The sequence below is a fragment of the Amphiura filiformis genome, unplaced genomic scaffold (assembly GCF_039555335.1).
Source record: "Amphiura filiformis unplaced genomic scaffold, Afil_fr2py scaffold_344, whole genome shotgun sequence".
In the NCBI taxonomy this organism is placed as follows: Eukaryota; Metazoa; Echinodermata; class Ophiuroidea; order Amphilepidida; family Amphiuridae; genus Amphiura; species Amphiura filiformis.
In genome coordinates this window covers 38,609-51,031 of record NW_027305808.1, presented here as the reverse complement: position 1 = coordinate 51,031, position 12,423 = coordinate 38,609, and the positions used below count along the sequence as shown (strand labels likewise).

The window sequence follows — 12,423 nt, the reverse complement described above, 5'->3', positions numbered from 1 at the left end:
TCAGTGTTGATAAAGAAATCTGACAGACTTCGAAACGTCCACAGTAAGTCTTTGAACAAGTTCAATGTTGATTTCAACTGTAAATTTTTTTCATTTTGAACAATTCCTATAAAAACGAAGTTTGTTAGCCCATGTTTTAGTGACGTTTCAACAGTGGCTTCTTCAGACTGGCAACTCATCACATCTGACGGTTTCCTTTTATGGGTAACAGGAGACACCGTAGAGGGCGTGATGAGTTGTCAAAGATATTGTTGAGTGCGGAAGCCCCTCGTCCTTGTTTAGAGTTTCATGTCCTTTTCTGGGGATCCAAATGGCTTTTTTGAGCCACCTGGTATTTTTTTGTGAGACATGAGAGCACATCAGACATATCGAATTGTATTCTGAATACAAAGAATGTCCTTCTGATATCAAATAATTTTGATTTTTTGAAATTCGCGATATAATACACATTATTTTATGGCAAATTGATAAAATTGATATTTTTGATATTTAACAGTCCTTGAAGTAAAATTTATAAATCTAATGATATGTAACGAAAGTGTAGGTAGCAGCTGGGATGAAAATTTAGACCTTTCGTATTCAAAAATATGGAATTTTCCCCAAAACACACACACAAAAATTAGGTCTTTGGGGAAAATGTATATCTTCAATATGAAAGGAAAATTTTCAATCGATCGTCTGCTTTTCATCCCAGCTACATACACTTTAAGTACATATCATTAGATTTAGAAAGTTTACTTTGATGACTGATCAGAGGATGATTTAAGCACTTCCCAGCAAGTCTTGCGGTTAGCACAGCTGTGTGAGTGAACATGACACCACTGCCCGCACACTGTATACACACGTGCATGGTTAAATTTGAATTTGGACATATATATTTACAATAAAAACACCTTCAAACAGTTGGTCGATTTCACATTTTATGTTATCTACAGAAGGTGTGAATTATCCTTCATGCATACATCACTTTAGATCTGAAATCGACCAAGTAATAATGACACACGGGCAATTCTAAAACAACATCTTTTGCACAAAGGTCAATGGGATTTGAAAAGTAAAGTGGCAGTTGAAACTCTAGTGATAACACTTTTACCGTGCATGATGGGGCTTTCTTAAATCATCCTCTGATGACTGATAAATATCACAAATTTAAAATGTATTCAGAAGGACATTCCTCGCATTCAAAATTCAATTCGATGTGTCTGATGTGCTCTCATGTTCTACAAAAATACTATCGATCCGTTCATAGCAGAGCCCTTAAATTCAAATAAAGTCGCCTCCTAGATGTGGATTATGATAAAAGAATATTCACTTCCACTCTGTGTCACATTCAATTGACTGAACTCAAGCGAGCTGATACTTATTAGAATTAGAGTTATCAGCAATAATAACATGATTAGTACAGTAGCAAAGCGTGATGTTATGCAAAAGTATTATTTTATTGCAGTTAATAGTTTTATTAATCTCTAACGCATTTTGTGTGAACTTTAATCTAGTGGACTTTCAAAACCCGTAATTTGCGGGTTGAAACCAACGTCATATTTGAATGAATGGCAGCAACACAGATGCCCGAAGACTTGGACCCAAATTCTTGTAACTGTCTCAGAATATTATTATTATTAGTGGATAGTGAAGGTACAGTGATTGTTTATTAACATATCGGCGCCTGAAAAATATGAAGATTTACACATTGAAGGGTATCAAGTATCAACATGAAACTTTATTTAATTTTAAACCTTCGGCCTATGAAGGGGGGTGGTTGTACCAACCCCATAAGGTTTTTCATTCGGCATAAAATATTTATCCCAGCACCATATCCGGGGAAGGACCGACCATCAAAATAGTGTGGCATAGCTTTACGTGTGTACAGCCTAAATCTAGACTTATTTTGTTTATCCAGATTGATCTGGTTTCGAAACGTTCTAGGATAACCCTGCAGTGTTTTGTTTTTGATTAAGTTTGTTTGTTGCACCTTGCATTCCTTGGTTAGAAACCAGCTTCACGTCATTAATCCAAGATGTTGGTGGACGTCCTCTTCCTCGTCGGCCTTCCATTGCCCCTGCGGCAAAATTTGTTTTTCTACATCACCATGTTTCCTGACAATATGGCCAAAGTACTTCAGCTTTCTCTCCACTATGCCGCCTCTGATAGTTAGACTTATACCAACATGACCAATCTTGTCGAGGATCTAGGAATTTGTTCTCCTGTCTTTCCATGTCACTTGTAAAAGCCTCCCTATACGTGCAAATTGTCTCAGGTGAGCTTCGAAGAACTTGACGTTTTTCTAACACGCAAATTCATTTCCGGTGACTAAAAAACCTGACTATTCCGTCATAATATTCAACGGGACCACTGACAGGCCATCCTGCTCTCCCAACTAAACTGCTGTTTGAAGTCAGTTTACAAATTATCTTAAACTAATCATATACGGCAGTTTATGATTTAAAAAGTGATAGCGCCCCTTTTGTTATGCATTAAATGTAGTGCGTTTATCCAACGTTTTGAAGATATTTTGACACCATACAGAATACATGTATAAAACTAGTAAAATGCCTCTATAGGGGTATGGGTAAGGGTTGGGAGGTGTGGACCGTAAAAATAATAGCGCTCAAAGACAACATTGTCCTTGATGGGGCCCAGTATCAACAAACATATCAAGTCCGCAGGCCCGGCAGGGCCGAGGCCGGAGACTCACATAGGCATAGACGAGCTGTCTCTATCGTAATTGGTATTTGAAATTAACCTTAATTGCAAAAAAAAAAAATTGTCTCTCCGAGGTGTTGAAAAAAAAATTTTGCTTCATCCAGGGGCTAAAAAAAAAAATTGCTTCACCGAGGTGCTAAAAATTTTTTTTTGTCATGACCCCAACTACCCAGCCCCTCCTTGATATCTAATGGTGCGTCCCTTATTGATGTGATCAAATCGGGTGTATCCTTCGTGTAAGAGAATACCAAACAAATCCCAACTCTAATCCTAACCCTAACCCTAACTCGAACCCTAAATCCAAACCCGAACTCTAATCTTATTAGTATTTTGTGCTCTCTTGCACTAAGGATAAACCTAAAATCGGGCCATTCTCCATGAAGTTATTGATTAAAAAGAGTATGAAGTTTGAGTGAACAGCATATGAACAGCATACGTCCATCGAAAATTTTGACCTTCATTATTGAAGATATTTAGCTCAAAACACTAATAAAATGTAGGTCTTTTTGGAAAAATTTTTTAAATTTTTCAAATGTTGCGTAGCCAGCGGTGGGGCAGGTGGGGCGGAGTGCCCCCTGACAAAAAATGAAAGAAAAAGTGCCCCTCTGACAAAAAATGAAAGAGCAAATCAGAAGGGCAAAAGAAAAGAAAAGGGGCAAGGAGCCCTTTTCTACCAAAATTCAGCCCGATCATGGGCCAAAATAGTGTAAAATGCGAAATTTTTGTGCGCTGCGCGCGCACATTATAAATATAAAACCCATTTCCATGGCTGTCAGATATATCCCCTTTTAATTGAACCGAACAAATGCGCCAAAACAAAGAAAATCGCTATTTCAATTTCTGCGAATATGTCGCCAATACGTGTCACTCTGTCGATAATGGTTGAGCCCTTTTTACAGTTTTGAACAACAAAGCACAGAACTACATAAAATCTTGTCCTGTTGAGTGTGGCTGCGTCCGCCGAGCAAGTACTCTTTATAATAGAAACTTTTTGAACAGCGACTCGCTAATAAAATTCTGATCACCGTGGCGCTGTTCAAATATATATTACATCTCAGACGATGCTAGCCTATGTCATTTTAATACGGTGCAGCCGATCACGCTTTATAACTAATTAGGGACACCGTTTTTTCACTTTCAGCCTAATTTCCAAGTTGACCTTTGACCTTGAACTCCACCATTACATTAAAGCTCATATATATTTATATACCCATAGTACAGCTAAGTTTGTTATATTAGGTTCATCTGGATTGTCAATTGCCACTATACTAGTATCAAATCCATTTTGGTGACATACCGTGTTACAGTTTCATGCTGCCACCAGATTGGCAACTTTGCTTCTTCTACTTCCCTGATGTTGCTGCCGTTGGCGGCGCTAGAAACTGGTCGATATTCGGAAAGAAATAGTTCCCCTCATCTCTGTTCGATGGTGTTTCGCCCTCGTCGTGTGATGCAAATTGCCTCTCTAATCTGTCTTTTGTTCCTGGGTCTCCTATGATCTGATTTATTACCGTCCTCTCAACCATTGTCAACTTGGTGTGCATGATGTTGTGTAATCGACTATTCGTTTAAGGTTATTCATTATTTTAAACTGTTGTGATTTGGTAGTTCACAGCATCTTACGAATGGTAGTGAGCTTGGGCAAAAACTGTATTGCTCAATTCATAGCGAGTGTGTAGAAGAATTAAAATATCACAGATATACTTTTATAGGTGCTGCGGTTCTTGAGTTACGTTGTAAAGAGGGCCGGAACAACAACACTTTTGTAAAACGTACATAACTCATTAACAACAATAAATTAAGCATGTTTGCAAAGAATATGATTTGCAGAATGAACATTTGCAAAACATCAAGGTGTTATTTTTCAATAATATATTAATCTAGATAATGAAAATCGATTTTTAGGTTGCTTCGACCAACAATAACTCGTCTACCCTTAAACTAATCGTTTATTTCAGTGAGCTATTGTTTTCTCCATGACCGGGTGTGAATTTTATGTGCTGCTTTCTCGGCTTCTCCTTGATGTTCTTTCAGACATATAGGTCTTGTTACAGTCCTTCAATGCGATTTCGTAAACACAGTCTGAGGTTTATGATATGTCCAGTTTGTCCTTGGGATGAACTAACATATTGCGAATCTTTGTGTAGTTTGAAATCCGTCGCAACATCATGCTTATTAAAATCCTCCTGACTTTGTGTGACAATCCTTCAACAGATATACCACAACCAGCTGACTTTTCTGCTGATCATACTGCAGTTACTGTCCGTTTTCCTATACACAATACACAGTGCTCTTACCATTGACGCGTGACCTCTACAAATAGCGTACGTTAGAAGTATGGGGATTTGCCTAGTTAACGTCGCTGTGTGAAAAATAACCGGCCAATATTAAAAGTACTCTTCTAAAATTCTAGAAAATATAGTTTTGTAACATGTCCTAAATTTTTAGCTAATTTAGATGTTTGGAAATATTCGTACTTTGGTGTTTTAGTGTATGTTATAGGTAATAGTACATTGCCTAGTTAACGTCGCTGTGTGAAAAATAACCGGCCAATATTAAAAGTACTCTTCTAAAATTCTAGAAAATATAGTTTTGTAACATGTCCTAAATTTTTAGCTAATTTAGATGTTTGGAAATATGCGTACTTTGGTGTTTTAGGAAGGATATGTAAACGAGAGATAACACCAAAAAATATGAAGAAATTATTTCCAAACCGTGTTAAGTCAACAATCATTATGTTGCTCATTTTCAAGAATGATGGTTAACAAAAAGCAGACCATTGTCTCATTTCGTGAACAAAGGTCCACATACCATTGTTTCCTTTCGTTTCCTTTATAATCGGTTACCCAACTGAAGCTATAATACCAGCTTTATTGCGATATCGCACATGAAAACAGACACATGTGCACAACCAGAGAAGATCCGATTTAATCAGTTGAGCTGTTTCAATGAGTGTTATCTTGGTTTAATAGCTTTTAATGGGGTCCTGCAAAGGTCGAGATGAATTCTACTGTAGACATGACTGCATCATGTTGCGAATTGTTTTGTGTAGTTTGAAATCCGTCGCAACATCATGCTTATTAAAATCCTCCTGACTTTGTGTGACAATCCTTCAACAGATATACCACAACCAGCTGACTTTTCTGCTGATATCGCTTTTCTTTTTGACTTTTTCTGCTGACCGGTGTTTTCCTCGTGTTTCTTGTTGAAGGTCCATTCAGCGTGTCACTTATCCGCATTACGGGCCGCATTACTTCAGCGCATGGTTTATTTTACCGTCTTCGATTGCATTGTCGATTTGTTTCCGATTTGCCGTGATGTTGTGAAATTTGTGAACGCAGCGGTAAAGCAACGTATGCCTACCTATGGTTAATTGTGCCATCAAACGTATATACAGTTAGGTTCAGTAAAAGGATACCCCCGGTACTCTCTTTCCTGAAAGCACCATGTCAACAATGCCTAAAAAATTGCTTTGTGCCTGGTAAAAGTACCCGTCATTTTGCCGCGCTATTTTCTGCGATTCCTTTTCTCCGATGAAGGCACCAGTTAAATCATTTATCCTTCTCTGACACTACTAACCAATCACGGGCTGTGCAGCATTGACGCAAACTAGTATTTTTGTATCTGGATCCTATTATAATTGGTTCAAATTACGGAAGATTTGAAACTAGCTACTGTTTTCCAGCATTATACGCATGCGTACAGCCTGTATGGATTACGAATAGAATGGTGATGTTTTACTTGTTCTGCTACAGTTAAAGCCATAATGTACGATCTTATAATATGAAATTGGTTAATTTTTTTCAAACCTGTTTTTTTTTGTTGTTGCATATTTGTAATGTTTATACATGTCCCAACTTGCACCTAAATGGAATCGGCCAAATGTGTTGTCTTTGTAGGTCAACAGAGCAAAGTTGGACATATTATCATAATTTAAAAATTATGATAATATGTCCTCCCATAGAACTGTGTGTTAAATGTCAAAAATAACAAGTGGGTTTTCTTTCACATTACCTTGTTATTTCAGCTTAAAATGGACAGCAACCACCCCCCCCCCGTCAGTTATTACTGATATTATTTCAACATTTTGAATAAAGAATAACAAAATCAAAATTGGACGGAAATCGTACATTAAGGATTTAAGTTTATTTTCCATTATTCAATTCAATTCACCGTTATCATAAGTAGATTATTGTGTTAAATGAAATATATACACCCTAATTTCACATTTTATATTAATAAAGATAATCCGTGTGGCCAAGCGAAATATTATATCCCACTGACATGTCCCAACGTTTTGTTTGCTTTTCTTTACTAAATGACTAATAATGAACTATATGCATGGATTTATAATAATTGTACAATCTAAGTATCCATCTAGTTTTACAATACTTATCAATTATGGAATTGACAAGCTTCTATATACCGTATATGCTCCTATCCCAGGGGGTCACTCCCATTGTGGCCTGTACACCATCCGCGATAATAAAAACGCGTAAAAAGGGTAGTTTTTCGTGGGTAGGCACGATACGCGCGTATCGTGTTTAGGGTGTCAAAAACATGAAAAATTGGAAAAAAAGGGTAGCAAAATTGCAATTGCTAATACGCGGAAATGAAATTTAGGGTATGAAATTTGATGTAAGGAATAAGATCCCTGTTTAGGGTGTGAAAACAGGCACGTGTTACCTGTTTAGGGTATCGTTTTAGCCAAGGGTTAAATCCTTGTTTAGGATGCATGCTTTTCAAAAGTTGATTATCGCTGATGGTGTACAGGCGACAATGTGAGTGACCCCCCCCCCCCCTCGGGGCTCCTATATTCAAAATATTCATAAAAGTCAATAATTTTCATATAAATCGTTAAAATCTTGTCCACGGGTCAAAATGATAAGTAGGAATTTTTTTGGTAATTAACATTAGACATACCCTTCCCCAAATCTGATTATTTTCATAACCCTAAGGAATGCTTATCTACTATTAAAGGCCCTTTCAGTGATTTGCACATCCGGACGATCGTAAAAATCATCAAAATTAAATTTTTGGTACCTTTGTCATTGTCATAGATGTGCTATAACATAGCCTGCAAGTAGTTCAGCCGAAAGACATGAATCTGTACTGACAGTATTATAGGTTAGCTACATGTATTTCAATGGGGGCTAATTCAACTTTGTCAATAATGCTTTTTCCTTGTTTTTTGGCCCAAATTTTTCATTTCAGAAAAACCTAATGACAATTTCATCGACTTAACCTTCACTTTTAAGTGATTTATAAACAATTTTAATTTTTTATACTTTTGCTGGCATCACTGAATGGGCCGGGAATTTAATTGCTAAAAACTGCCGATTCTACTCCTATGTTTTATCTCCAGAAGACTGACACGTTTCTGATGAAGATCTGGAAAATAAATGCATATTAAGAGGTTAATTTTGTCATTGCAGCTAAACATGAAAGACCACTATTAGTCGATTCAATTGAGGGGTGCATCTAGGTCAATGTTCGAGTAATAGATGCAATTACTGTGCATTCGTTTTGCCATGACAGGGACTTACATGAGCGAGCCATGTTGGCCATGGCAATAACTTGACTTGCGCTGATGACAAAGCACTGACGTCACTCTCTCGAGGAAGCCAAATGGACTATAGATTAAGGTTACTTTCTGGAAAGCTAAACTAAACAAAGTCATGTGATGAGATTGATACTCTATGATGGGCCATAATATACACGTATATTGCCCCTGCCTATATGTGCCCATCCACCACAAACTGGTCGTAAAGTCGGCATTTTCCATTTTGAGATACAATCAAAAAAAGTATATGGATTTCTATGTAAAATATATTAGGAATTTGACCTTTGACGAACCATAACTTCACTTCCAGATGTCCGATGAAGCTGGTTGAGGTGTCAATTTAAAGCTGAAAGTGCATTTTTTTTTTAAATCTGCAATAAACAGAAAATGATCTAGAGCCGACTTTACTACCAATTTGTGGTGGATGGTCACATATGGTAAATAGGTGAACTCAGGGACAGGTACATAATTATATTGACCTTTTCGGTAAATCCCATAAGCCTTTGCGAGTACACCTGAGTACTCGTCATTTGACGTCACGCCTATCTGTGCCGATGCGCACATCGTTTATCGAACATCGTTACTGCGGATTGAAAGTCGGCGTAGAGTTCTTAGATGTACTCGCAAATGCTTATGGGATTTACCGATAAGTTCAATTGTGAACTGTAGCTGTCATGAAGGATTATTTAAAACTTAATTTTAATGTTAATTTCTGTTATTGTGGAAAATTGAAATTCCCTTGGACAATAATTTTACAAAGGATTTTTATACTCCGACTGCGATGATTTTCTGTAAATCCATCAGGACTTGCGCTGATCTCAAACTTGTCATCCCTCGACTGATTTGTGGACTGATTTGTGGACTCATTGGGATCAGCAACTTTCAGAGTGTCATGAGTGTGGCGCCTTATGGGTTTGACAGTCGCCCTGAGAGCGTAGAGCGATAAAATGCTTATGGACCGGGGGCAGAGGGAAGGTTCCTACCGGCTCAAAATACCAGACAAAATTAAAAAAAAGTTGTAATGCACATCTCAATTGCTCGGGTTTTAGGCCTCAATTATTGTCCCCCATCCCCCCCCCCCCCATTTTACAATGTTATATTATTAGAATTGCAAATTTCCGGTAAATTCATTTTATTAGCGGGTCAGCAGGAGTGCGGAAACGGGGGTTGAAACATATGGGTGATAAAAAACTTTACATCCCACAATTTGAGACCAAAATCCACTTTGATTATGCTAAATCTGTGTAATTAGTGCCAATTTGTCCATATTGGTAATTAGCTTCGGCTTTTTAAATTAACCTTCATTATGACCAAAATAATTCACTAAACTTTTTATACATTTTCGCACCTTGAATTTTATGAAACAAAAAAGGGACGCCGGTCAAGACCAAAATTAATGCGAAAGTTGTTGACATTCATGTGGCATTTTCTGTTTAAAAGACAACAAAGCAAGGCAGTAGAACAACTCCACTAGAGAGTTTTGCACAGTATATCAGGGAAATTGGAGCCATGAAATTAGGATAAAAAGTTGGGGAAATCAAGAACCTAACCCCATCACATATCAAATTCTGTGCATGCCGCTTCAGGGGGGGGGGTCAAAATTTTGGTTTTTACATCAAATTATCCAACTTCACAATCCACCCCACCAATTATCATAAATGAACACTCCATAATACCTTAAATTGATATCCTTTATACAGAGCTAGCTGCACCTTAAGGCATATTCTGGTCAGGTTGTTGCACGGTTGATTCAACAGGACTATTAGGCATCCCAGGGTGGATGGGTGGGTGGTCGAATGGTGTTTCCTGGTTGTTATTGCTCAAAGAATTCGCTATGAATGCCGCTCCTGCCTGTCCGCCCGCAATTGCTCCAGCAACCGCACCGATAGATGCAGACTGGCCCACTCTATTGGCAAGGTCGGAAATACCATGACCAATATCCCCACATTCCCTGCATGGAGAAAATGATGGCAAAAATTTTATATGGGAGTAATTAATAATCTTATTACTTGTAATTAAGTTGCGTGCTCCTTTAATTTTCGCGCTCTCGCGCTTCATAGCAGCTGCTGAAATCCCGAATCACTTGTGTATAAGGCAATATGCATTAAATCGTTAATTATATAAAACAACTTGAACATATTACATTTTGTAACACTATTAATATTAGAGCCTCACTTGGGTCCGTAATAACGATTGGTAATGTAGACTATACCATTATTAATCAACTCAAAAAACGGACCCTCCGAATTTGTAGACAGATTCCCACCCACTTATGATAAATATATGAGAAGCTCTCTTTTACTTAGTTATCTATTCAACACGTCCGTGCTCTCACTGCCTTGACGTTTGTGTAAGCGGCTACTTATATTGCCCCGACCAATCAATGTAACTCTCAGCAAGCGCGGCGATAGAGGCTTGTCTTGATAACATTGAGCTATACTTTGATCAGCTCGTAATCGGCGGGAATTTTAACATTGCGGATTAATATCAATATATTCTATTTAGAGAATTGTCTTGTGACACATCGTCAGAAAAATCACAAATTATTAATTCAAGTCCTATACTTGTCTACTTTCTTTAACATGCACATTGTAGATCCTCCAGATGAACAATATCACTCTTAACGTGGATCTACTTTTTCGGCGTAGTGGTAAAAGCCTAACAATTCCCGCCGATTACGAGCTGATCAAAGTATAACTTCCAATTAAAAATTGACAATACAGAACTGGGTTATGTGGTACCATTATTTGAATTGGGACGGAGCTATCTTAATTGACACCAAAGCCACCTTACATAGTTTGGCAATAATTTGGAAGGGATATTTGTACCAAATTCAAACAGTCTCGGTGGACGAGAGCGGGTATATTGCAATTCGATACGTCTGAGGTGCTCTCATGTCCCACAAAAAAAATACTGTCGAAACACCATAAACGCTCATTCCAGATCCCTTCAGGGAATTTCCATTTTTAAATAAAGCCAATGCTTTGTTCCGTGGTGATTGTTTGCAGGGTATAGCCAGTACATTGTCATTGAACGTAAAATTGCGGCAGACGTATACCATATATTGTATTATATAAAGTATATACACATTGTACATGGAGATTGCATTCAAAAATTCCATAATACTATTAGTCAAATGTACGTGTTTGACGATATTGCCTAGGCAATTATCATGCAATATACCAGTTGCCAGTCAAAACGCCCTTGATCTTCTAATAGTCCCAGCAAACACAAAACGTTTTTAAAACGCTTTTAACAGGTTATATTTTGGATTTTTGGTTTTGCTTAAAACGTTTTAATAACATAAAATGTCGGGTTATATTAAGATTATGAAAACGTTTTTTAATCGTTTTCAAAATGTTAAGTGTATTTTTTTTTTTTGCAAACATATTTTGCCAAATATTGTGTCAACCCTTAATTAACATTATGTTAGAATAATTGCAGTAAGTTATCAAAACACGTTTTTGAATGTTATGAAAACGTTTAATACCCTTTATAATTATACCCTTTATATAATCCGACATTTAAACGTTTTCTGGCAACATTTTCTAACCTTTTGCAAATGATGTCCAAAATGTTTTGTGTTTGCTGGGAGAATTGTGATGACCCCCATCTTTTTGGTTTGGGACCTGGTTCCTTACCGTGCATGATTTTATGATGAAAAAAATGGTGACCAAACCCTCTACCGTCGTCTTGTTGCTGACTGGTTGGATGTTCACTCATATCGTTCAGCATCATATGTTCAAATGCATCGCCATCTGCGGTATAACAAAATTTTAATAAGTTCATCTGGAATGTTATTAACGCTTACAAAAGAAAACAGATTTGATGGCTTGTTAGTCTCCACGAAATCATTAGTTTAATTCGCAAATGAAAGACATTTCCCAACTTTCTAAAGCACATCATATTAAAAGTCAATTAAAATCGTCATCTTTTCTTTCAATGTGGTGAAATTGACCTGTTGATTGGTTTTGGCTTTGTGAGTGGTGAGAACGATGTAACCAACGGTTATTCATATCGGGCTTTATATCATAATTTTGTCATAATTTCAGTTTTGATTGCACCATTTTTTCGATTCCGATTACCAATTTTGTCAAAATCAACTCGCGACTGTACCCATGCATGGATGATTTTGCATATGCATAACAATAGAGGAT

General features: G+C 37.2%; 1 long non-coding RNA gene across 1 annotated transcript; it reads right to left on the bottom strand.

Annotated features, from left to right (window-relative positions):
* Positions 1–8,021: 8,021 nt before the first annotated feature.
* On the bottom strand, positions 8,022–10,204 carry LOC140145506 (uncharacterized). The gene is made up of 2 exons (XR_011858079.1): positions 9,943–10,204; positions 8,022–8,094 (listed from the first exon to the last, which is right to left on the bottom strand). It is a non-coding gene; the product is annotated as an uncharacterized lncRNA (long non-coding RNA).
* Positions 10,205–12,423: the final 2,219 nt, after the last annotated feature.